The sequence below is a fragment of the Panthera tigris genome, chromosome D4, assembly GCF_018350195.1.
Source record: "Panthera tigris isolate Pti1 chromosome D4, P.tigris_Pti1_mat1.1, whole genome shotgun sequence".
In the NCBI taxonomy this organism is placed as follows: domain Eukaryota; kingdom Metazoa; phylum Chordata; class Mammalia; order Carnivora; family Felidae; genus Panthera; species Panthera tigris.
The window spans coordinates 85,252,372-85,276,454 of record NC_056672.1 but is presented as its reverse complement, the minus strand read 5'-3'; the positions used below and the strand labels follow the sequence as shown (position 1 = coordinate 85,276,454).

Here is a 24,083-nt window from a genome sequence, read left to right as displayed (position 1 = left end):
TTGAGTTGTGAGTTACATTTCTTTGTGCGATTACTTGATTCATGCTGTTTTTTCTCATGTGCTCCCTCTACTCCCCAACGATAAGCTCCATGGAGACAGCGATTATGTTGGTTTTTCTCCCCACTGCATCCCCAAAGCTAAGCACACTGTCTGACGGTATAAATGTTCACTAAATACTTTGCAAATAAAAAATATGTGAATGGGCCGAGGCCAAATTCCTACTGAAACGACCAAAGGAATATAAAAATGCAGGCAAGATGGATGCCAGTTCTGGAAACCAGAGGTTCATGACTCAAGCAAGAAATTTCCAGGAAATCCTACCAGGTCTATCATAAAGGAAAGACCAAAGTGAAGGACAGGCCAAAGGACCTAAATCACCACGTGCAAGGGAAAGTGAAGCTTCGCAGTAACTGAATCAGATCTAGCACATCAGACTGGCACCCTGAGCTCCTGCTGGCAGGGCCTGCCTCAGGTGAGTGTGGGTGTGAGGGCAGTAGGTGGGCAGGTGACTTATAGGTCATGCTGGCGAAGTGATTTGGTGCTGGCACGCAGAATGGCAGTCCCAGGGCTCCCCCTCACAGCTGGTCTGGGCAGCTAGCTAAGTAAAGCAGAAGGTACCAGGCTGGCTGGTCCTGATGAAGACTGGAACACCAGCCGACGCGAAAGGAAACAGTGCTCCAATGAACTTGGCGAGGAGGACGATAGCGATGCAGAAAAAAATCCTTCTGATGCAGCAGAGAAGCTATTTCTGTCCACAGTTTCTTTTCTGTTATTCCTCATACCTGTGATCTGGCCAATTGAAACTACAGGAAATTGAAACTCTCCCCATCATTGGAAGATCTGACTCAGGAATGAAAGTGTCTGTCAGAACCCATCTAAATGTCCGATACCATACAATGCAGAAGTCCCCTGCCCCAGCTCTTCCTATGGGGTGCAGGGTTCTGGCTACCCAAGATACACTCCAGCCAACTTCTACAGTAATGGAGCATAGCTGGGCTCATGGTTAGACCAGTGTCCCTCAAGGTGGCTGTCTGACTTAATTCCTTTCGCTTGAAGGTGGCTCCAAGTCCCAGGTGGCATGTAGGGAGCTAGGCCCGTGTGCCTCAACTTTTCCTCTAGGAGATACCAAAAAGAACAATGAACAAATCCCAAGGAAAGCAAGGGGAAGGAATCAATAAAAATATCAGAGTAGAAATTATAGATTCAAAAAGACAGCAGAATCAATAAACACATCCAAGAAATCACGAGCAAGTCTGATTTTAAAAAGCAAGGAACAAACACAAATGCAGAGCCATAATGTAGAAAATATAACTAAGAAGAAAGAGATTTTTTTTTAAAAGCTGGACAGAATGCTCCATGAGATGACGCGAGCATTACCAAAACCTTCAAGGAAACGGACATTCTCCAGGAAGATATACAAAATGAAAACTGGTTTCAGAAATGCAATGCCAGTGGCTACATGTAGAGCTGGGGCGGTAGTCAGAACATGGCCCCACAGAGGGGGCCCTGGCTCAGAGGGGCTTCTGAGAGGCCAGGGCCCCGTCCCCCACATGACAGCACATGCTCACTCGCAGGGAGGCGGCCAAGGGTCCCCTCAAAGAAGAAAGGAGCAGAATCCCTTTGCATTCGTTTTGATGCAAAAGTTCAGGGAAAGGGGGTTCACATGTATGTGACATCAGTGATAGAAAAGGGGACGGGATTTTCATTTTATTTTCCTTTATCTTGTCTCCCATCTGTGATTTGGTCATACGCCAAAGGAAGGGCCGTGCTGAGGAAAGCTGCCCAAGAGAGAGAAAAAGAAGGCGGTGAATCAGACGACCATTTGGCGAGCGAGGGATTCCTTCAGAGTTCTTGCCCTGCCCAATACTGCAGCCACCAGCCCCATTTAAATTTATTTTTCCATCACTTCCAAGAAAAGATAATAAAGTTCGCTTCCTCAGTTGCACTAGTGACACTCGGATGCTTGGTGTTTCCACGTGGCTACTAGACTGGACGGTACAAATCACAAATTGCCACAGTCCCAGAAAGTTCTGTCTGACAGGACTGTGACGTGCTGGACGTGGAGGTCACTCTGGGTGACTGGGACCAAACCGGTTTCTCAGGCTGAAATTCCTTCAGTCAGTTAAATACACTAAAAATGCTGGAAATTCATGGAAATTTAACATCTTGAGTAGAGGCTTTGGTCCAAACTCAGCCAAACCACAACAGATTCATTTAACACTAAACTGTGTTCAATGTAATAGATGTTTTGTTTCTGGAAAAAAAGGTAATATCCAAACAATTACATCCATTTGTATGATTTAACAAATTAATTTAAAAGAAAAAAAATTAAAAACAGGAAGCATAAAATGTTATTCATTGCTGTAAGTAACAGTATTATTCGTTTAATATTATAGGCAATTAAATGAGAATATTTCCTACATTAATATGAATATGTAATTTTTCAAAAACAAAAGGCTCTTTTTCTCTTAATTGCTTTGGTTCTTGGGGCTGGTGTCTGTTTCCATTCTAGGATTCCCTGGGATCTCTCTCTTTTTTTTTTTTAAATTTTATTTGCTTATTTTTAGAGAGAGAGAGCACGTGCACAGGGGAGGGGAAGAGAGAGAGGGAGAGAGAGAATCTCTGGCAGTCCCGATCCCACAAACCACAAGATCGTGACCTGAGCTGAGATCAAGAGTTGAAAGCTTAAATGACTGAGCCACCCAGGTGCCCCCCCTCAGCCCAGGATCTCTGTTTATCATGCACTGTGTACTTCACATTCAGGTATATAAATCACAGAAACAGTATTTTAACCTAGAAAAAATATCTCAAAAAGTTAATATACATCTTAAAAAATAGTATTTCAGATTTCTTAAAGAAATTTTTTTTTTTTTTAAGGGGCACTGGGGTGGCTCCAGTCGGTGAAGCATCCAACTCTTGGCTTCAGCTCAGATCATGATTTCACAGTTCATGGGATTCTCTCTCTCCTTCTCTCTCTGCCCCTCTCCCGGCTCATTCTCTCTCAAAATAAATAAATATTTAAAAGTTTATTTATTTAAGAGAAAGGGTGGGTGGAGGGCAGGGGCAGAGAGAGAGGAAGACACAGAATCTGAAGCAGGCTCCAGGCTCTGACCTCCAAACTGTCAGCCCAGAGCCTGATGCGGGGCTCGAACTCAAGAACTGTGAGATCATGACCTGAGCCAAAGTTGGATGCTTAACCAACGGAGCCAACCAGACACCAGATTTCTACACACTTCCCTCCTCATTTCCTTTCTTTACAATGAGTGGTTCCGAGTGTGAGTTTCAACATCCAACTGTTTAGGTTCAAATCCCAGTTCTGCACTTATTAGTTGTGTGACCTTGGGCAAATCACTCAATTTTTCCTCTCTAAATTTTAGTTTACCTCTAAAATAGGGACAATGATTGTAGCCACTTCCAGTCTTATGGAGAACATCCAATAATAAAAAACAGTGCCTGGGCATAAGGAGTGCTCAATAAATGTTATAACAACATATATACTAATCAGATGATTAATATAAAATTATCTGATTGGCACATGTACCCCAGTGTTTATAGCAGCGCTTTCAACAGTAGTCAAATTATGGAAAGAGCCTAATTGTCCATCAACTGATGAATGGATAAAGAAGATGTGGTTTATATATACCATGGAATACTACTTGGCCATGAGAAAGAATGAAATCATGCCATTTGCAGCAACATGGATGGAACTCGAGGGTATTATGCTAAATGAAATAAGTCAGAGAAGGACAGATATCATATGTTTTCACTCATATGTGGAATTTGAGAAACTAACAGAAGACCGTGGGGGAAGGAAAGGGGAAAAAATAGTTACAGAGAGGGAGGGAGGCAAACCACAAGAGACTCTTAAATACAGAGAACAAACTGAGGGTGGATGGGGGGTGGGGGAGAGCGGAAAAATGGTGATGGGCATTGAGGAGAGCACTTGTTGGGATGAGCACTGGGTGTTGTATGTAAGCCAATTTGACAATAAAGTATATTCATAAAAAAATAAAATGAATATAATTCCCTGATTATTATGGTTAGTATGATTAAACTGTTTTAAAGCTTAATTTAAATGCTTGTAAGCTCTGTTTAAACATTTGTCTATCTAGCAAACAGTAGCGAGAACCTATTTTTCAGGGCCTGTACTAACTGCTGAACTTATAAAGACAAATGCAACATGATCGTTGCCCTGGAGGAGCCCAAAGCCTAGTGGGAGAGAAGCACACATATAAACAGATAAATCACCACACAACCTGGTTAAATGTCATAACGGTAGCAAGAATGGGGTGCTGGGGGAGGTCAGGGGCTGGAGAGACCAACTGTGCCCGGGGGAACTGGAGAAGGTTTCATCGCTATAATGAAATTTATTCTGGAAGGTGTACAGGACCTTTGAGAAATGATTTCCAACAGAAGCAGATTTTTTTTTTTTAATTTAACTACAAATACGAGTCAAGAAAACCCATTTGACTCTGTCTATGCAAATCACAGGCACGCGTGCACGCACACACACACACCTGACTTAAAAAGTACTACTCAGAAAGAATGAAAGTTTAAATGTTTCCATCAAAAACAGTTGTTGGGGCACCTGGTGGCTCATTTGGTTAAGCGTCTGGCTCTTGGTTTTGGCCCAGGTCATGATCTCACAGTTTGTGAGTTTGAGCCCTGCATCAGGCTCTGTGCTGACAGTGTAGAGCCTCCTTGGGATATTCTCTCTCTCTCTCTCTCTCTCTCTCTCTCTCTTTCTCTCTCAATATAAATAAACTCTAAAAAAATTGTTGAATCGGGGCACCTGGGTGGCTCAGTCGGTTAAACGGCCGACTTCAGCTCAGGTCACGATCTCGCGGTCTGTGAGTTTGAGCCCCGCGTCGGGCTCTGTGCTGACAGCTCAGAGCCTGGAGCCTGTTTCAGATTCTGTGTCTCCCTCTCTCTCTGACCCTCCCCCATTCATGCTCTGTCTCTCTCTGTCTCAAAAATAAATAAATGTTTAAAAAAAAATTGTTGAATCATTTTCTACACCTGAAACTAATAGAACACTGTATGTTAACTATACTTCAGCAAAAAAAAAAAAAAAAAAAGGTGGGGAGCGGAGGTAAATGGGGCCTAAAGATGGGTACAATGAACCATCCCCCGACTGGTGAGTGCTGCACCTGGAGCCCGTCTCCTAGTCACTCTTGATTCACTTCTCCTGCAGGGAGAGGCAAGGGGCAGGGTACAGGGACCAGAGATGCTCTCTTTCTCCCTCTCCTCACCTTGATCCTATCCTGCTTGTGCCAAGGGACAGGGAGAAGACTTGGGGGCCTGGGCAGCTGGAGTGCTGGCCACCAGCACGCAGGTCAGACCACCCAGGTTGGTTAGATGATCCTCCGGCCAGGAGAATAGATGTTGGTCGAGAGAGAACCACCGAGGCCTCAGATCTGGGCTCAGACTCTTCATCGTCATCACCATCCCTGGCCACCACCCTCAGCAAATGCAGCATCCATCACAAGGATTCACCTGCTGTCTTGAGCTCATGTCCTCTGCTTTCTCAAATCCAATGACCTCACTTATTTCATGGCTTTACCACGGCTAAAACCCCAAACACGTTCTCACTCACACTGCCATAGCTCTGTCATCACATACGTAGCTTGTAACCCACTTTGGCCCTTTTGGTAAATGTCCTGGCTGGCACCCGTGGTCAGTTATGGCAACGCTACGCTTACCAACACAACCTCATGCTCCCACGCCAAGCCCCAGCTCTCAACCACCTCCTACAAGGACGCCCTCGCTCTTTCTCTTCTGTGTTCAAAGACACACAAGTTTCCATGAGAAGAGGCCTACAAGCTCAGGCTACTTGACCCTGGCTAGACCTTAATTACCACTCCCTAATTCCTTTCTCTGTTCTCGTCTCACTTTCCAGGACACCTCCCACGTTGTCCCGGCTTGTCAGTCACCAAGTCATCATTGCAGACACACTCTTTCTTCAAAGAGATGACCTCTCCACCTATTTTACTGACAAATCTGAGGCCACACTTCTCAGTAAAATGGCAGTGCTGACATTTGACCTTCCATCTCAAAATACATCTGTCTTGGCTTCCTCATTAAAACAGTATCTGGCCATCAGTCCTTAATACACAGCTTCCCAGCAAAATACCTGTGAAGATTCAGCATGAAGGATGACAACTCATGGGTCTGAAGAAAGGCTGCCCATCCCCTGGCCAAAATCGCAGGGCTTTTCCTACTTACTATATGGCCAATGGAGAAGAACGGAGAAACACATTTGCTCATGAACTTTGTTGCCTGACATAGAGCAAATCTGTGGTCAGCACAGAAAGCTGGAGGGCACTTTATTCCTCCCTCCACGGTCTCGTCTTGGCTGAGAGACGTTGGGTCTATATGAAGAATAATAATAAAACACCGGGAGTCGTCCTTCTACTGCATGGGTACTGCACTTTAAACGTTTTTTTTGTTTTTTTTTTTTTTTTTTTTTTTTTTTTTTTTGAGACAGAGAGAGAGAGACAGAGCATGAACGGGGGAGGGTCAGAGAGAGACAGAGGGAGACACAGAATCTGAAACAGGCTCCAGGCTCTGAGCTGTCAGCACAGAGCCCAACGCGGGGCTTGAACTCACAAACCGCGAGATCATGACCTGAGCCGAAGTCGGATGCTTAACCGACTGAGCCACCCAGGCACCTCTGGGTACTGCATTTTAAGGTAGCTGCAGCCATACTAGCGCCTCTTTTTTATCCTAAGAAAACACTGGGAAGGAAGTGGGGAGGGAGGGAGAGAAAGTCCATGTTAGAAAACGCAGTCTTCATAAGCAGAGTGCCACAGGCAGGGAGACAGACAGGAGTCCTGGAGCAAAGCATCCTGGGAGTACAGTTTTGCCACTACGCCCAAGGGTGGTTGGGATGGAGACGTTCAACCTCGTCATAATCTCCATTCTATCCTTTAATCCACACAGACGCCATTTTCTCAAGCTTATGTGAAGAGCTGAGCACACGTTACTTCCATACCCCTTTTCCCATCAGATTGCTGCTATCTGTACCCCCCTAAGCCCCTGCTCTACAGATAAATTCTGGAGCCGCTGGTTCAGAGCAGCCAAAGCCAAGCATGGAGAACATCCTATCTCCCTCCTACAGAGCTTTACAAGACAAACACCAGCTAGACACTGGACATTGATCAGAGAGCTTTGTACAACCACTGGCCATTCAGCTCTCCAGCTCAGAGAAGACGCGGTGCCCAAAAGAACAATGAGAGCTGATGGCCAGTCATATATTCTGTCTGTTGAAAAATACAAGGTCCAAATCCAAAGAGTTGTTTTTGTTTGAAGATTTCTATTGAAAAACAAAACAAAAAACCGAACATGGGAGCTATGAAAAAAAAATGCTACATATGGTCTTGAAAACCAGAAAGGAAAGCACACCATTTTTTTTTTTTTTTAACCATGAAACCAAAATTTCAGAAAGGCAGTTGCTGTCCTCAGTAGGACAGAAGACATGATCTTTGCAACAAGCGCATAAAGTTTTTGGAAGGGATTAAAAAAATAAGACCAAAAAATACAAATGCAGGATTAACATCCTCACTGACGGGAAGCAAGATGTTCATTGCAGAAAACAGCAACAGTGTTATATTCACTATTTAAGATGCCTCCCCAGAATGGAAAGGAACAAAGTGAAATGAAAACAACGAGAAAGAAAAGACAGTTATAAAGGGAAGAGAAAAAAGATCTTTCTGTTTTGAGGGGGACAATGAGCAATAATCAAAGAGAAGAAAATATTCATCCCTGACATAAGACCAGGGACCAAGAATCAAAAGGATGCAATGTTTTAGGCAAAAATTAATGAAAAGAGAAACACACAGAGAAGTTACTGGAAACTTCAACAAATTTTAATGTTTTTCTTTATTTTTGAAGGAGAGAGAGAGACACAGCATGAGCGGGGAGGAGCAGAGAGAGAGGGAGACACAGAATTCGAAGCAGGCTCCAGGCTCTAAGCTGTCAGCACAGAGCCCGACGCGGGGCTTGAACTCACAAACCATGAGATCATAACCTGAGCCGAAGTTGGACGCTTAACCAGCTGAGCCACCCAGGAACCCCAGAAGTTACTGGAAACTTTAAAACAAAAAAGAAAGAAGAAAATCTGAGAAAAACTCCAGGCAGGAAAGGTCACCAAGGAAGAAAATGAACTGCCCCGGGCTAATCTTTGGAAGGCTGTAAGGCAGAAGATGACCATGGTGGGTTCATAGCGTCCCCCCAATTTACGTCCATCTGGAACCTCAGAATGTGCCCTTATTTGCAAAGAGGGTCTTTGCAGATGTGATTAAGACGAGGTCATACTGGATCAGGGTGGGACAGAAATCCAAGGGCTGGCGTCTTCACAGGAGAAAAGCGAGGGAGGTGCTGATGTGGGTGGAGGGGAGAAGCCCTTGCGATGACGGCAGCAGAGACTGAGGGAGGCAGCCATAAGCCCCAAGGATGACAGGGATTGCAGACAACCCTGGAGGCTGGAAGACACAAGGCAGGATTTTTCCCTAGAACCTTCAGAAAAGAAAGGCTCTGCTGTCATGTTGATTTCAGGCTCCCGGCCTCCAGCACTGTGAGAGGATACATTTCGGACTTTCCAAATCATCCACTTTGTGGTCATTTGTTACAGAAGGCCTATGAAGTGAATATAATATCATACCAGAATGTGTCAAGTTTTGAGAGACAAAGGTGGTAATTCAGAAATTTTAAAACCAGCCAAGTCATTCTTATGGAAGGCATTACTTGAGATGGTCTCAGATACGTAATGATCGAGAAAAGATCCCCTCACACACTGCCTCAAACTTACCTGAACTCTAGGACAAGGACACCACAGTATTATGTCTGGAGGTCATAGCCACGCGATCAAACATGAAGGAGAAAGAAGACATTTGTATGGGAGGAGAAAAGTTGCTTGTGGAAGAGCATCTATGCTTTCAAAAAGATTATACGTTGTTTTTTTTTTTAAATGTTTATTTTTGAGAGAGAGACAGAACAAACGAACGAACGAACATGAGCAGGGGAGGGGCAGAGAGAGAGAGAGGGAGACACGGAATCCAAAGCAGTCTCCAGGCAATGAGCTGCCAGCACAGAGCACGATGCAGCGCTCAAACCTATGACCCACGAGATCATGGCCTGAGCCGAAGTCAAATGCTTAAACAACTGAGCCACCTAGGTGCCCCGATTATATGTTGTTTTTAAGTAAACATATCAATAAAATATACAAACTCATCTTGTATATAAGTTTAATTTCTAAAGGGACATAATAGTAAATCTTCATAGTGATTATCTGTAGGTGGTAGGATTATAGATGAATTTAATTTTCCTATGCTTTTCAGTATATTTCAAATTTTCTATAACAAATGCGTATTCATTTTACAATCAGAAAAGTATATTTAGAAGTATGTTGGCATGTACACACACACACACACACACACACACACACACACACACACACAGACTGGGAAGTAATATAAAAAATCTGAGAAGAGAAAAAGAATCTATCAGACACCAGATTTTTAGCAAAACCGTTTTCTTAAGCTAATATGCAGACCTCTGGCAGTGAGCTAATGGGGACACAATAACAAAAGAAGCATGAGCCTTGCCCACTAGAAAAGGCAAAAATGCTCACGAATAATTACAATGTAAAATATGACAGGTGTCATAGAGAAAGGCAAAGAGATGGAGGGTTCTCAGGAGGGAAAGATGACTTTCCCATGGGGGAATCAGGTAAAGCTGCTTGGAAAACAGACCTGACAGATGCTTATTTCGAGAAGGCATTTTAGAAGGAAAGAGAGCCATAAAGAGGCCCCAGGCACCTGGGTAATGGCAGGTAAACGCCTGTTTGGCTGGATCCTGGGCCATATGAGCAAAGGTTTCAAAGACAAGCTGGAGAGAGACTATGGGAAAGCCTTAAACGTCAGGCTAAAGAGTTCCTACTTTATTCAATAAACAAAGGAGACAGACAGAAGGTTTTCTGCTGGTGGTGCTACTTGTTTGTTTGTAAGCATCCAGATGATGTTGACAGAGCTGAATATTTGGGAAAGAACTCTTTACAGCATTAAGGAAATCAAAACCCCCAAACTGCCCCAAATCTGGCAAACTCGATGTAATCTTATCAAAACTGGTTGAATGCCATCTTTTGAGATGTCAGGGAGACAAGACAAAGTGCCAGAAGCTCAGGGAAAGAGGAAATGACATAAATGTCACACAAAGAAGGGAGTACACAGAAGCAAACATTCCTGTTCTTCTCCTCTTCCTATCTCCTTAAGAGATCAAATGGGAAACGTATAAGGACCTTGAAGTCACTTTGACCATGGAAGCTTATAAAAACTGTGCCCTACTCAGCCCACCCCAGACATAATGAATCAGAATCTGAAGTTTAAACAGACTCCTGAAGTGAGTTTTATGCACAATAAATTTTGAGGGGCAATGGAGCAGGCCATAACATGGCAAGATAACTTTTCGGTAAATACAACTTTTGGATACTTACAGTAAAACCTTGGTTTGCAAGTGTAATTTGTTCCGGAAACATGCTTGTAATCCAAAGCACTTGTATGTCAAAGTGAATTTCCCCATAAGAAATAACGGAAACTCAGACGATTTGTTCCATAACCCAAAAATATTCATATAAAAATGATTATAATACTGTAATATAATACAAAATAGTAAAGAAAATACAAAATATAAAGAAAAATAAACAAACTAACCTGCACTTACCTTTGAAAACCTTCGGTGGCTGGTGTGAAGGAGGCAAGAGTGAGGAGGTTTATTGTGTAGGACCACTTCTCACTATCACTAATGGAAACGCTGCTATCTATTGGCTCAATGGAATTTTTCTCTGCATGGGGGGACCATTGTATATGCTTGCACGGATGCTGACTACAGTACAGTATTATTAAACTCTTGTCATATACTGTATTTAATGTAACTGGCAATAAGGCAGCAGAGGAAAGGGTCTATATCTGCAGGCAGCCTGACCTGAATGAAGCAAAGCATTCATTCCTAGGCTTACTCTTCTATGGAAAAGCAAAGGATTGTCCATAGGTGCTTTGAAATGACAAAAAATACACCGATGCCAGTTGTGGGCACCTTCCAACATTCTGAAAAATCACCGATCTCTGTCAAACACAGAGGCCTGAGACCGAGTATCCGAGCATGGGAGACCATCACCCACAATCCCGCTGCGTGCACGAGAAAGAACCACTGGCTCAGTTGTGATCATGTGATGTTCAGCATCACGTACTACTCCTATTGCAAGACATCGCTTGTTTATCAAGTTAAACTTTATTAGAAATGTTGGCTCGTCTTGTGGAACACTCACAGAACAAGTTACTCTCAATCCAAGGTTTTACTGTACTACTGTGGATGAGGTGGGGCGGGGCGGGGGGAGGGCAAGCTCTACAACTTAATAGTTGTGTGACCTTGAACAAATTCATGAATCTCTGAACTTTAGTTATCTCATCTATAAAATGGGGGTAGTAATACCTCATCAGGTGAGTGTGGAATTTAAATTAGTATAAATACATACATGTGTATTTCCATGGGTGTGTGTGTGTATGTGTGGATCTACCTACCTACCACTCAAAAGGCTGTCTAGCGTGGTACGTGCACATCCGTGTGGAAAAAGGACAATTTAGGCATGAAGTCCATCTAGGGCATAAAACCAATAGGATTTGGTAAGACATTGGATGTGGGGTTTGGTTTCTGGAATTAGCCCCTGAAAAGAAGGCAGTACCGTCCACTCAGGGGCTTGGGGGCAGGGAAGAAGGACAGCCTGAATTCAGTTTGGGGCATGTTGAGGTTCACTTGCCTGCAGGCCATCCCAAGAGAGGCATCCAGTGGCCATCTGGGCAGATGGTTCTACACGCTGTGGATAGAGAACTGGGAAGAACACAGAGATGTGCGAGTCACCAGGCTGAAGGTAGTAAGTGAAGCCACGGGGTAGGAGAGATCACCAGGGAGGAGCATGCAGTGGGGGAGCAGTGTGTCTGAGACGGAACCCTGAGGAGCATCAAAATGTGGGGGCCCCGCAGAAGAGGAGCTGAGGAAGTGAAGCAGGGAAGGCAGGAAGATGAGGACAGAGAGTAGAGGCACAGGAGGCCCCGAGGGAGGAGACGGTGACCACGGGCCACGCTGCAGAGTGGTCCCATAAGATAAAGATGAGGAGCGGATTTAGTAGCGACGAGGTCTTTGTGACCTTGGCAAGAGCAGGCTCAGCGAAGGACAAGAAGGGGAAGCATCCAAAGGAGGGATTCAGAAGGGAACTAGTGGAACTATCACAGGGATCAAAAAAGAGAATTCAGAGTGCGGCTGAAATGTGCTCCCAGACTAATTAAAAAATCTTCTCATCTCTTCAGCAAATGCAGTTTGAGACTATGATTTTAAAAGACCGTGCACCACAGTGATGACTGCAGTAGACCGATTAAAAAGCCCAGAAAGCACACAATCCTTTTCTTACACATAAAGGAAGCCAAAGTTACTGCATTAATTAAGTGGGGGAGATAGTTCAATATAAAAACGAGAATATTAGCTGTGGCTCAATAGTAACAGTGGGCGTGAAACTGGGAGCCCTTTGTGGTCAGTCGGCCATGACAGGACTGGGGGCAGGACTTTCCCTAAACTCACCTGGTCGGGAAAGCAAGGGAAGCAAATTGTAGAGCCCACGGGTTGTCCCTTCTCTTGCAAAGAGGGTGAAAAGCTGCTCCAACCTCTGGGATGGATGTATACTTGAAGAAAACGGCGACCTGACCCGAGACAGGCAGGGGCTGAAATGCCAGGGCCTCAGCTGAGGGGCAGGGAGAGGAGGCCTCAGTGGGACCTCAGATGCTCTTGGTCCTAGAGGCCCGGGAGACTGTCTCCTAACTGCCTGCCGGGGGGGGGGGCAGTGAATAAGTTAAACGGGCTACACTTCCTTCCAAGGACCTAAAAAAAGAGCTCTTAATATTCAGAGCCCACATGTGAAATTCTGGAAATAAGACCAAATTCCTTTTCAACTTTAGCAGCCCTGACAGAAGTAAAACAGTGGTTTTCAAACGTGTGCGTGTGTGTTCGCGGTTGTCTGATCCCCCAGTTTTGATGGTGGACCTGTCTAAATTCAGAAGTTAAGTACAGGTTCTTAAAAGGCACTTTTAGGGGCACGTGGGTGGCTCGGTCCATTGAGCATCCAACTTTTGGCTCAGGTCATAATCTCACGGTTCATCGGTTCAAGCCCCGTATTGGGCTCTGTTGGTGTGGAGCCTGTTTGGGATTCTCGCTCTCTCTTCTCTCTCTGATCCTCTCCCACTCATGCTCTCTCTCTCTCTTTCTCTCTCAAAGTAAATAAATAAATCAATAAAACTTAAAAAAGAAAGCACTTACAAAACAATGAAAATATATTCTCTTCATGACAACAGTATACGAAGGTACATAACATGATATACTTTTGAGCAAGTTAAAAATTTACTTTTGCTACAACTGATGGTACCTGCTCCTGAGCCCGGTCTTCCTGAATGCTGAGGGGGCGCACGTGACAGGTGCAGGGCAGAGATCACTCTGGCCCAGGCAAGATGTGAGAGGCAAAGGATGTTATCCAACAGGCACCAAGCAAGACTGCGTGCTTGAGACACACGTTAGAAATTTGCCTCCTGGGTATGTGAAAAACCACAATCAAGGCAGAAAACTAGATTTCCTGCGAAGAATTTACCAAGTAAACAATCTATGAACAGTTTGTATCTCTGATTATCTAAAAGATAAACTTTTATACATTGGTCAGTATATTTGAAATATATATTGGTCAGAATTTGAAAGTATTTTTATAGGATGCCAGGGTACTATATCTCACTAGTTGAAGACCACAGGCATCAATAAACAAAGACCCCAGGACACCCGCTACAGCAGCAGGGAGATCCCCTCGTGGGGAAGGACATGGCAGCACGGGGATGGGAAGCCAGCAGGAAGGAAAAGCATGAGCATCCCTGGACCTGCAGAAGGTTGGGGATGGAGTATCTCCAATTCTAGGTAGGTAGGGGTGTGTGTGTGTGAACTCCACACCCAACGTAGGGCTCAAACTCATGACCCTGAGATCAAGAATGACTGAGCCAGTCAGGTGCCCCTCTCTAGTTATAGTTTTGAAACTAGAGAGGACGCTCATGCTGAATGTCATGGCTGTTTCCAAGATTTCTGCCTGGGAAAGTCTGGAGGACTTGTTTGGTATTCTTGTTACAGTGTGTGTTCAGCTAGTGGAGTTGGTATCGTCTGGGGTCTCAACTCCCCAAGATGGTCACCGAAAGGCTGGTCAGGTGGTGCTAATTCTCTTCAGGTGCCACTGATCTTGGAAAGTAGGTCATAAGTCATACTATATCAACAAATAGGGTGGGGAGGAGACAAGGGTCAGAGTCATTCCATAAACCTGACTACCGTCAATGGGGGACAGAAGATACGTGGTTCAGGGCTGGATAGGGAAATGCCTTGTTTGTTTATGCTCTACCTTATTTTTTAAAATCTTTAAAGCAGCTTACTGAGATATACCTTACTCAAAGGATGGAGTTAGATAAGAGCAAGCCCAGAACAAGGGCGAATTGGGTGTGGGTAAATAAAGTGAAAGCAAGAGAATCTGATCAGGATGTACATTATAAAGCCCTTTAAGGTGGTGAGAGGCAAGCCATAATTAGGGCTCTGAGCCTCCCTGGAGGCCAATTCAAAGAGGAAAAAGCCCCAGTCATCGACAGGACTCCCAGTGCCCATAAGATTAACAACAGAGCAGCTCCTCAGGAGAAGCATCATACTTTTTGGTCCTGAGCAAAACTTTTCTCATAGGCCCTTTTAAAAGAGACACTTTGTGGCAGACAGAAAAATCAAGAGCATCCTTCAAGAGACATTCCATCTAGATTCATATGGCTTTTTTCCCATTCTGTCCATCAGGCCAAGTTAAAGACATAATGCCAAGGCACAGATCAAGAGAAGCAAGTCTAAGAGTGGCCAAGAACAGCAAGGCCAAGTTTTGGTAGCTATCTTATGGTGGACATTAATCCAGGAATTAAATTTAAACTATTATGGCATGGATGTCTCTTTGGATAATTCCTTATCAACATTCTTCTTAAAATCAAGCCTGTTAAGATTTGGCCAGAAGAGAGTTTGAAATTATACGTTTGAGCTAAAAACCTAAAGCAGAGCTACTCTGTGCTGCTGATTAAGGGCAGAATTGTCTGCTCCCAACAATCAACTTCGTTTCTTTAGAAAACAGCCTGTAAACAGTGGCTTGGAGGCTGGGCGATGAGGCCCAGGGGCTCCTGGAGGCACACAGATGTGGGTTGAAATGTCACCTTTACCGCTTCACTGCCTGTGGGACCTCTCTGAGATCATCAGTTAAATGGGGATCCATTCAATATCCACAAATGTCTCCCCCCACCATGCACCAGGTGCAGCGTAATGAAATAATGCCTACTTCCTACAATTGTTTGTGAGGGTTAAATAGGGAAATGCACCAAGCATTGAGCTCAGTGACTGGCACACAGTAAACATTCAATAAATATTGAAACTAATAATAGTAATAACAAAATAATAATCACAATAGAAGGTTTCTGGCTCCATTATAATACATAATTACATGTTGAAGGTCTCAAGGTTCTACATCACAGGGAATGGTTGCAGTGATTTTAGCCTGGAAAAGTTTCAAAGTCAGCATCACCAATCACCCACCAAGACACCAAAAATATCCAAAAAAGCACCCACACTTTTAAGCTGTGCTAACTTACTGGTAAACACTCTGAGATAAACATGCCTGGAGGCACCTAACGGAGTCAACCTGCTATTGCAGACTTAGATATAAGCCGGTTCGATTTGGAGAACATCTGCCCAACTTGTGATTTTAGCTGCAGAATGTTGAAGTCTTGATGTTTTAGTGTTCCTGAGGGAAATATGCTGGTGCCCTCAATAATCTCTCAATTTGGTAATACTACACAGAATGTAATTTCTCCTATCAAATGCCTATGAAAACAAAAAGCCTACTCAACCCTGAACAGAGAACAAAACCACACTGTGTCAGGGACGTGGGACCAGCAGCTACGTCACTCATTAGCCAAGAATCATCTTTCTGTACAACAGTCCCACAGATATAATCCAAATTCGTGTCTGAGCAAAAATACAAATCGCTACGTATCGGGACTTCGAGAGTCCCCACACAGATAAAACCTCAGATGCTAAGCAAGTCCACAGTCAACTGTCCTTTTGATAGTGATTAGAGAGTCCCACCAGGTAGCCTTGGAGGCCACTGTGAGTTCCTAACAACAAAACCCTGCCATCCTCATAGAGAAGCATTTATGTGTCTTTCCCGTGCATCAGGGGAGAGTGCAACTCATCCAAACACAGGCTTGCATCATTGAGATCCAAGTTTAAAAAGGAATGGACAAAATACTACCCTTTGAAATTACCTTGCAGACTGTGACACCCCCAGAAGTATCCAGATGTAGGGTTATATGAATATCAGCAGCTGGGCTGGGCAGGAGAGAGATCTATATTGTGCCCATACCATTCATCATTCATAACACATCAGGTTCTTATCCACTGAGTCAAAGGCCAAGAAAAGATCAATAAAAGCTACAAACAATCTTTGCTTTTCTTGACAGATTTTGATATAAAGTGGTGAAGAATGGTCGATGGTGTAATGGGTATGCTTTGCCGAGAATGCTGCCATGAGAGACCAGACTTTCAATTCATCAAGAAGAAAAATGGCATGTATTTTAGATGGAACGCACTGCAAGCTAATGAGTCCAATTATATTGGGGGGGGGTGCCAAAGAGGCTCATTATTCCTTTCCTTTATTTATATTTGATGGGTTAGGCTACTTTCTAATTTCAACCAAATTGAACCATTCATTCATTCAATCAATACTTACTAAGTAATGAATGTTAAGTACTCTGCTTGGTGCTAGGCAGACAGTGGTAACTAAAGAGCCACGCTTTCTATTTTTAGGAAGTTTATAATCTACACCCTTGTGTGTGGGACTGAGAAAAGTGCCAGGGAGAACAGTCCACTGGCAGAAGAAGAAATTCTCACCAGGTGTTTTTTAGTTTGAGATTGTAAATCATCTACCAGATGAGGGAATGTTAGAGAACCATTTGGCGGGGGGAGGGTCATGCCGTTTGAAACTGAATTTTGTCTATAACGTTTTCAGAGAGAAGTTGCCCCACCCACAAACTGTGCTGAGGTGATGGGTCTAAGAGGTCTTTTTTTTTTTTTTTTTTTTTTTTTAAAGAGGCCGTTTTTATACCACATGATGCCACTTCCCCGAACACAACAGTGTCAATCAGGGACAGACACCTGAACCAGAGGAACCAATCTGTTCTACTTGGAATTTGAAATTAGGGCTCAAGGATGAACAGACGGTGGTGGGCATTGGGGCTGTAAGACCAGGGGAAACTAGGGGGCTGGAAGTCAATTTAGTAACAAACAACATTTAATAAGAGTTTAGTGTGTACCAGGTCTTAGAGATACAACAGTGAGCAAGACTGACATGGTTCCCACCCTCATTCCTGGTGGATGACAGAGTAGAAAGTAAATAAATAAATGAAATAAATGGAGGGTGTTAAATACTATTAAGAAAAGAAATAGGATGCTGAGTTAGAGAACAGCATGGAGAAGAGAACCACTTTAGGGAGAGTGCCTCTCTGAGAAAGTGACATTTAAATTTTTTTAATGTTTATTTATTTTTAAGACAGAGAGAGAGAGAGAGAGAGAGAGTGAGTGAGAGAGAGTGAGCATGTGTGAGCGTGAGTGGAGGAGGGGCAGAGAGACACAGATTCCAAAGCAGGCTCCAGTCTGTGAGCTATCAGCACATAGCCCTACATGGGGCTCAAACACACGGACCCCAAGATCATGACCTGAGCCAAAGCTGGATGCTTAACTGACCGAGCCACCCAGGCACCCCCGAGAAGGTGACATTTAAGCTGAAACTAGCCATGAGAAGTGCCGGAGAAGCCCATTCCAGGCAGAAGGAAGTTTAAGTGCAAAGGTCCTGGGACAGGGAAGAACTCACAGCGTTCTAGAGACTAAAATAAGGCCAAATGTGTGAAGCACAGTGAGTGAGTGGCATGAGAGAAGGTGGAAGAGGAAGGCAGAACCGGATCACACAGGCTCTTGTAGGGCTTCGTAAAGGGTCTTGAATGTGCAGCCAAGGGTTTTAGGAAAGAAAAGACACTGTATTGTCAACACTTTAAAATATCACTCTGGTGTGAGGACAGACATAGAGACTAACAGGATGGAAGAGAAAGCCTAGAAATCAACCCTTGCATATACGGTCAATGGATTTTAGACAAGGGTGCCAAGATCATTCAATGGGGAAAGGACAGTCTTTCTTTTTTTTTAAGTTTATTTATTTTGAGAGTGAGTGAGCATGTGAATAAGTGTGTGCAAGCAGGGGGAGGGCACAGAGAGAGAGACAGACAGACAGACAGAATTCCAAGTAGGCTCCACACTCAAGTGAGGAGCCTGATGTGGGGCTCGAACTCACAAACCATGAGCCCTGAGCCAAAATCAAGAGTTGGATGCTCAACTGACTGAGCCACCCAGGCACCCCAAAAGGACAGTCTTTTCAATAAATGGGGCTGGAAAAATGGATCTCCACATGCAAAATAATGAAGCCAGACCCCTGTGTCACTCCAAACACAGATGAAATAACTCCAAATAGATCATAAACCTATCAAATGAAGCTGGACCCCTACCTTACACCATACACCACATACAACAATTCAAAATGGATCAAACACAAAAAACATAAACCTAAACTATCAAGCTCTTAGAAGAAAACACAGGGTGAAATCTTCATGACATTTGGATTTGGCAGTGACTTCCTGAATATACTATTGAAAGCACCTGCAAGAAAAGAAAAAATAGATGAGGGGCACCTGGCTGGCTCAGTCGGAGGAACACATGGCTCTTGATCTCGGGGGGCATGAGTTTGAGCCCCATGTGGGGTGTAGAGATTACATAAACAAACAAACATTTTAAAAAGGAAAAATGGATGGATTGGACTTCATGAAAATTAAAAACTTCTATGCATCAAAGAATATTGTCAACAGAGTAAGAAAACAGCTAAGATAACAAGAAAAAGATTTGAAGATCATATATCTGATAAGGGAATTAGTATCTAGAATATATTAGGAACTCCTGTAACTCAGTACAAGACAAACAATTCAACAGCAAAACAAACAACCCCATTAAAAAACAGGCAAAGAGGGCAAAGAACTTCAATACCATTTCTCCAAAGGAGAAATACGAATGACCATTAAGCGCATGAAAAGATGCTCAACATCATCAATCACGAGCGAAAGGCCAATCACAACAATGAGGAGGTGCCCCTCTACATCCATTGGAATGGCTATTAAACAAAATGGAGCCAATATGGGTGAGAATGTGGAGAGAGTGGAACCCTCGTGCATCACTGATGGAAACGTAAAATGGCGCGGCCACCGTGGAAACAAGCTTGGGAATTCTCTAAGAGTTAAAAATAGAATTATTACACGATCCAGTAATTCCACTCCTAGCTAACAGACCCAAAAGATTTGAAAACAGCGACTCAAACAAATACTCGCACACCAGCGTTCATGGCAACATTATTAACCATAGCTAAAAAAGTGCAAGCAACCCAAGTATTCATTTAGATAAATGGATAAACCAAATGTGGTGTCTATAAAGGACACAATTCATCCATGACAGGGAAGAAATTCTGATACATGCTAGAACATGGATGGGCCTTGAAAAAAGCATGCCAAGTGAAATAAACCAGACACAAAGGACAGAGACAGTAGCACTCCACTTACGTGAGGTCCCTAGAATAGGCAAATTCATAGAGACAGAAAGTAGACTAGAGGTTACAGGGGCTGGGAAGAGAGGGGAATGTGGCGTTGTTGTCTAATGGGTACAGTTACTCTCAGGGATGATGAAAAATGCTCTGATAGTGGGTGATGATGATAGCTGCACAACATTGTGAATATGCTCACTGCCCCCCTGAAGTGAACTCTTAAAAATGCTAAATTTTATGTAGTGCATATTTGACCACAATTAAAAAAAAAAAAAAAACAAATAAACAAACCATCACCACTGGGAAAACAGACGGGAGAGAGGTGACTGTGCCATCAGGGGAGCTGGGCCGCAGACAGAACGGCACCGATTTGCAGGGGAGAAATCACAGACCAGAGAGAACCCGAGAAAATAGCTGCTTGATGGCTTCCCGGTCACATGAGGCCCAGCTGTGCTGGCTGAGCTTCATTTTGGTGAGACCCACCCACATGCCTTCCGTGAATCGCCTCAGACTTGAGCTGGACTGAGTGGGCCTTTGTTCCTTGCAAGGAAACAATCCCTGATGAAGGCAGGGAACAGCTGGGATCCAGTGAGGCAGCAGCCTGGGCACTAAACGCTGGAGGTTCCTAAAGCCAGACACAGCTCCAGGAGGGCAGAGAAACCGCTTTTCCCTCCTCTCAGGGCTTAGCACCGGGCCTGCTGCGGGGTGACAGGCCTCCACTAAATGGTTATCGGGTGAGCACCGAGAAGCCCTCCGTGAGCCTTCTCGTAAAGGTCTGAGCTTCCACGTTCTCGCTCACCAAGCGTACGCCCAATTTAAATCAAGCCAACTGAGCCCCGAAACCTATCCTCACCGTTGATGTGAACAGCCAAGTTTGGTTCTTCACAAGGACTTCTTTCTACCTCATTCGGTCAAGGTCAAAAGAAGTCTATGCAAAAATTTCAATTTTACAGGCTGCTGGCCACCCTTTTACCAACTTTGAGTTTCAGGATGCCCAAGCTTTATTGAGTTTCCAACAACATTCATCAACCCGAGTGTGTTAAAAAAAAAAAAAAAAAAAAAAATTAACCTTATTTTCTCATGACCAGAGAATCCACAAAACAGTTACTAATTTCATCACGCCTGTTGGTCAGAGGACAGCAAACGTCTCCTTCCTTAAAACACTGGAGTCAGAATTTCAAGAGATCCTGAGAGGGCAAAAATGGAACTTGGCTCATTTCACTCGTCTCAACCATGCCAACCACCAGTGCCTGTCATTTCTAACAAGGGAAGAGTCGACACAACCTTAATTGCACAAAAGGAGGGGAACTGGCACCCAGAGAATCTATGGCAATGTTGGGCTACCACATGATTAAAATGGTAACTGGGAGACTATATAACAAGAAGACATCTACAGGGGCACCTGGGTGGCTCAGCTGGCTGAGCGTGCGACTTCGGCTAGGGTCATGATCTCAGAGTTTGTGGGTTCGAGCCCCACATCAAGGCTCTGTGCTGACAGCTCAGAGCCTGGAGCCGGCTTTGGATTCTGTGTCTCTCTTTCTCTGCCCCTCCTCCACTCACGCTCTGTCTCTGTCTTTCAAAAATGAATAAACGTTAAAAAAAAAAAAAGACATTTACAAAATATAGCTGAATGAAAAAAAGAGAGAAATGTAAAATTATACATATAATTATACATATAATTGATTACAACTATGTGGGAATGAGGTGAGTAGCTCTAAAGACTGCAAGGTACCCGAAGGAGATGAAAAAAGGGGCTGCAGGGCAGAGGAATGACACATGGATTTTTTGTAATGCTTATTTATTTGTTATGAGAGAGAGACAGAGAGAGAGAATGCATGCAAGTGAAAGAGGAGCAGAGAGAGGGGCAGAGAAAACCTTAAGCAGGGTCCATGCTGTGGGTGCAGAACCCGACATGGGGCTTGAACTCACAAACCTCAAGATTATGACCTGAGCCCAAATCAACTCTGATGCTTCACCAAGTGAACCACCTAATTCCCATTATTGGAATTTTTAAATGTATTTAAAATTTACTTTATAATATTCAAAAAGTCAACTACACACACACACACACACACACACACACACACACACACACACGCGCGCACTCATGGCTCCAGAGTAAAAATCTGAACAAATGGAAGGAAGAATTTTAGCCAGTGAGCTGCCTCTTCAGGCTGGGGATGACGATGGCTAGTCTAGGGCTCGCCAACGCAGGGTTTCTTCAAGCGTGATCCTGGGACTGGAAACATCACCATCCTCTGGGAACTTGCTAGAAATGCACGTTCTGGGTTAACCCCAGACCTACTGGATTGGAAATTCTGGGGATGGGGCCCAGCAGCCCGTTGTGATAAACTCTCCATGTGATGCAGGTGGCTGCTCAAGTTTGAGAACCACTACACTCAAGTACCTCCCCAACCTGACAGTGTGTGGTTCCCACAAGTCTACAAAGGGTCATCTTTGGGGGGTCTGGGAGATCAGTTAAGTGTCTGACTTCAGCTCAGGTCATGATCTCACGGCTCATGAGTTCCAGCCCCGTAACAGGCTCTCTGCTGTCAGCACAGAGCCCGCTTCAGATCCTCTGTCTCCCTCTCTCTCTGCCCCTCCCCCACCAGCACGCATGCTCTCTCTCAAAAATAAACATTTAAATAAGTAAGTGAATAAATAATCTGACTTTCATGACTTTGTTTTCTCCCCAAACACCACTCTCACTGTTTATAAGAGCTCCGAATGACTTACTGGATCAGGTTCAAAGTCTTTACCTGAGTGAGAGTCACGGTTCTACGTTTATCGCCAAATTTTATCTATACCACCACAGACGGCTACCTAACAGCAACTGTGCTTCTGCGTGCCATCTCATTCAATCCTCCCGACAACTCTATGAGGCAGATAATATTAATATCTCCATTTATATAATAATATATCCCCACAGATGAGAAAGCGGGGGCCAAAAGAAGTCCAAGATCATACAGCTAGGAAATGATGAAACAGGCACGACTTCAGAGCATGTGTTCTTTGGTACCACGGGGGTTCAGAGAAGCTCCCAGACAACGGTGGGTGGTGGAGCCAGTATGCGGAGCCGGCCCGATTTCAAAGTCTGCCGGCTCTGTACCACTCGGCTCTGCTGCCTCACACTGTCTGCTAGGCAGGGCCACTTGCTCACTGCCCTTGGAATACAGCACCGCCAAGAATCACATTGCTGGCCAACATCTACTGTCGATCTTCTTTCACCACCAACCCGCGTTAGACAGCCTGTGTGAGGCCTTCCAGGCTGCTTCCGTAAGATCCCTGGCCAGGAAGGGTCACACCCTCCCTTCTCTTAACCCCCACCGTGCCCTATCTGTATCCCTCTCCCGGTATTTACCAGTTCCCGCCCCGAATTACAGTGACACACGTGCTCCTTCGGGAGAGGCGGTGGTCTGAGCTGGCCCGGTGCCACCGATGACTGACCCAGAACATGCACTGATTGAGTCAATCAACGTGTCTTTTATGTGACTAAATTCATTTTTTAGATATTTCACGTATCTTATCTGCCCAGCTCAAGACAGTAAGCTCCTTAAGAACAAGGACCAAACCTTTTACTTAGTTTATATTTTCAAGACTACTCAGCCCTGGGCCAGATAATACAGTCAAGTCTGTAAGATAAGCTGGAGTTCAAATAAAATGCTACCGGTACACAACTCTGGTATAATTTTTCCTACTACTTAAGCCCTGCAAGAATGCAGCATGTATTAGTGGAGGATAACTGGGTTCGACACAAATGGATCCAAGCAACTCATTTTTTTTGTAAATAGAAATAATAAATTTAATGTTTTTAATAGTGTTAGATAATAATCAAGAGAATTCCACGAGCACATTTTCCTGAAAATTTGTTCAAATTTCCATGGGGGACCAAAATCACAATTCTGTCTTTAAAAAATTGAGGCTAAAATATGCCTTCACTATTCCTCTTTTAAAATGAAAGCATACTCTTTCCAAAAATCATAACATAAACCCAATGTCTCTCATAAGGAAAATGTGTATGTTTTCATTCCGCATATCTATCGTCTATTAAAGTCATTTATCTAGCCCAACAAATATACTTTTAATAGGAAGAAAAAAAAATCTCATCAATATTCTAACTCCTATCACATATATCCAGAAAGCAAAGGTACAGAAAATCAGAATAAGTCCTTCAATAACATTTAAACCTCAGAAACGAGGTGTGTAAACTTTTAAGAATAAGATAATACAAAAACCCAATGCTGCCTCTCGTAATTCATTAATCATTTAACTGAATTACATACCCCAATTTTATACACCAGAGAAA

At 43.9% G+C, this 24,083-nt stretch overlaps 1 protein-coding gene across 3 annotated transcripts in view; it reads right to left on the bottom strand.

The window, feature by feature from the left end:
• GARNL3 (GTPase activating Rap/RanGAP domain like 3) overlaps window positions 1-24,083 on the bottom strand; it is a 149,304-nt gene that overhangs the window by 86,492 nt on the left and 38,729 nt on the right. The window lies entirely within an intron of this gene.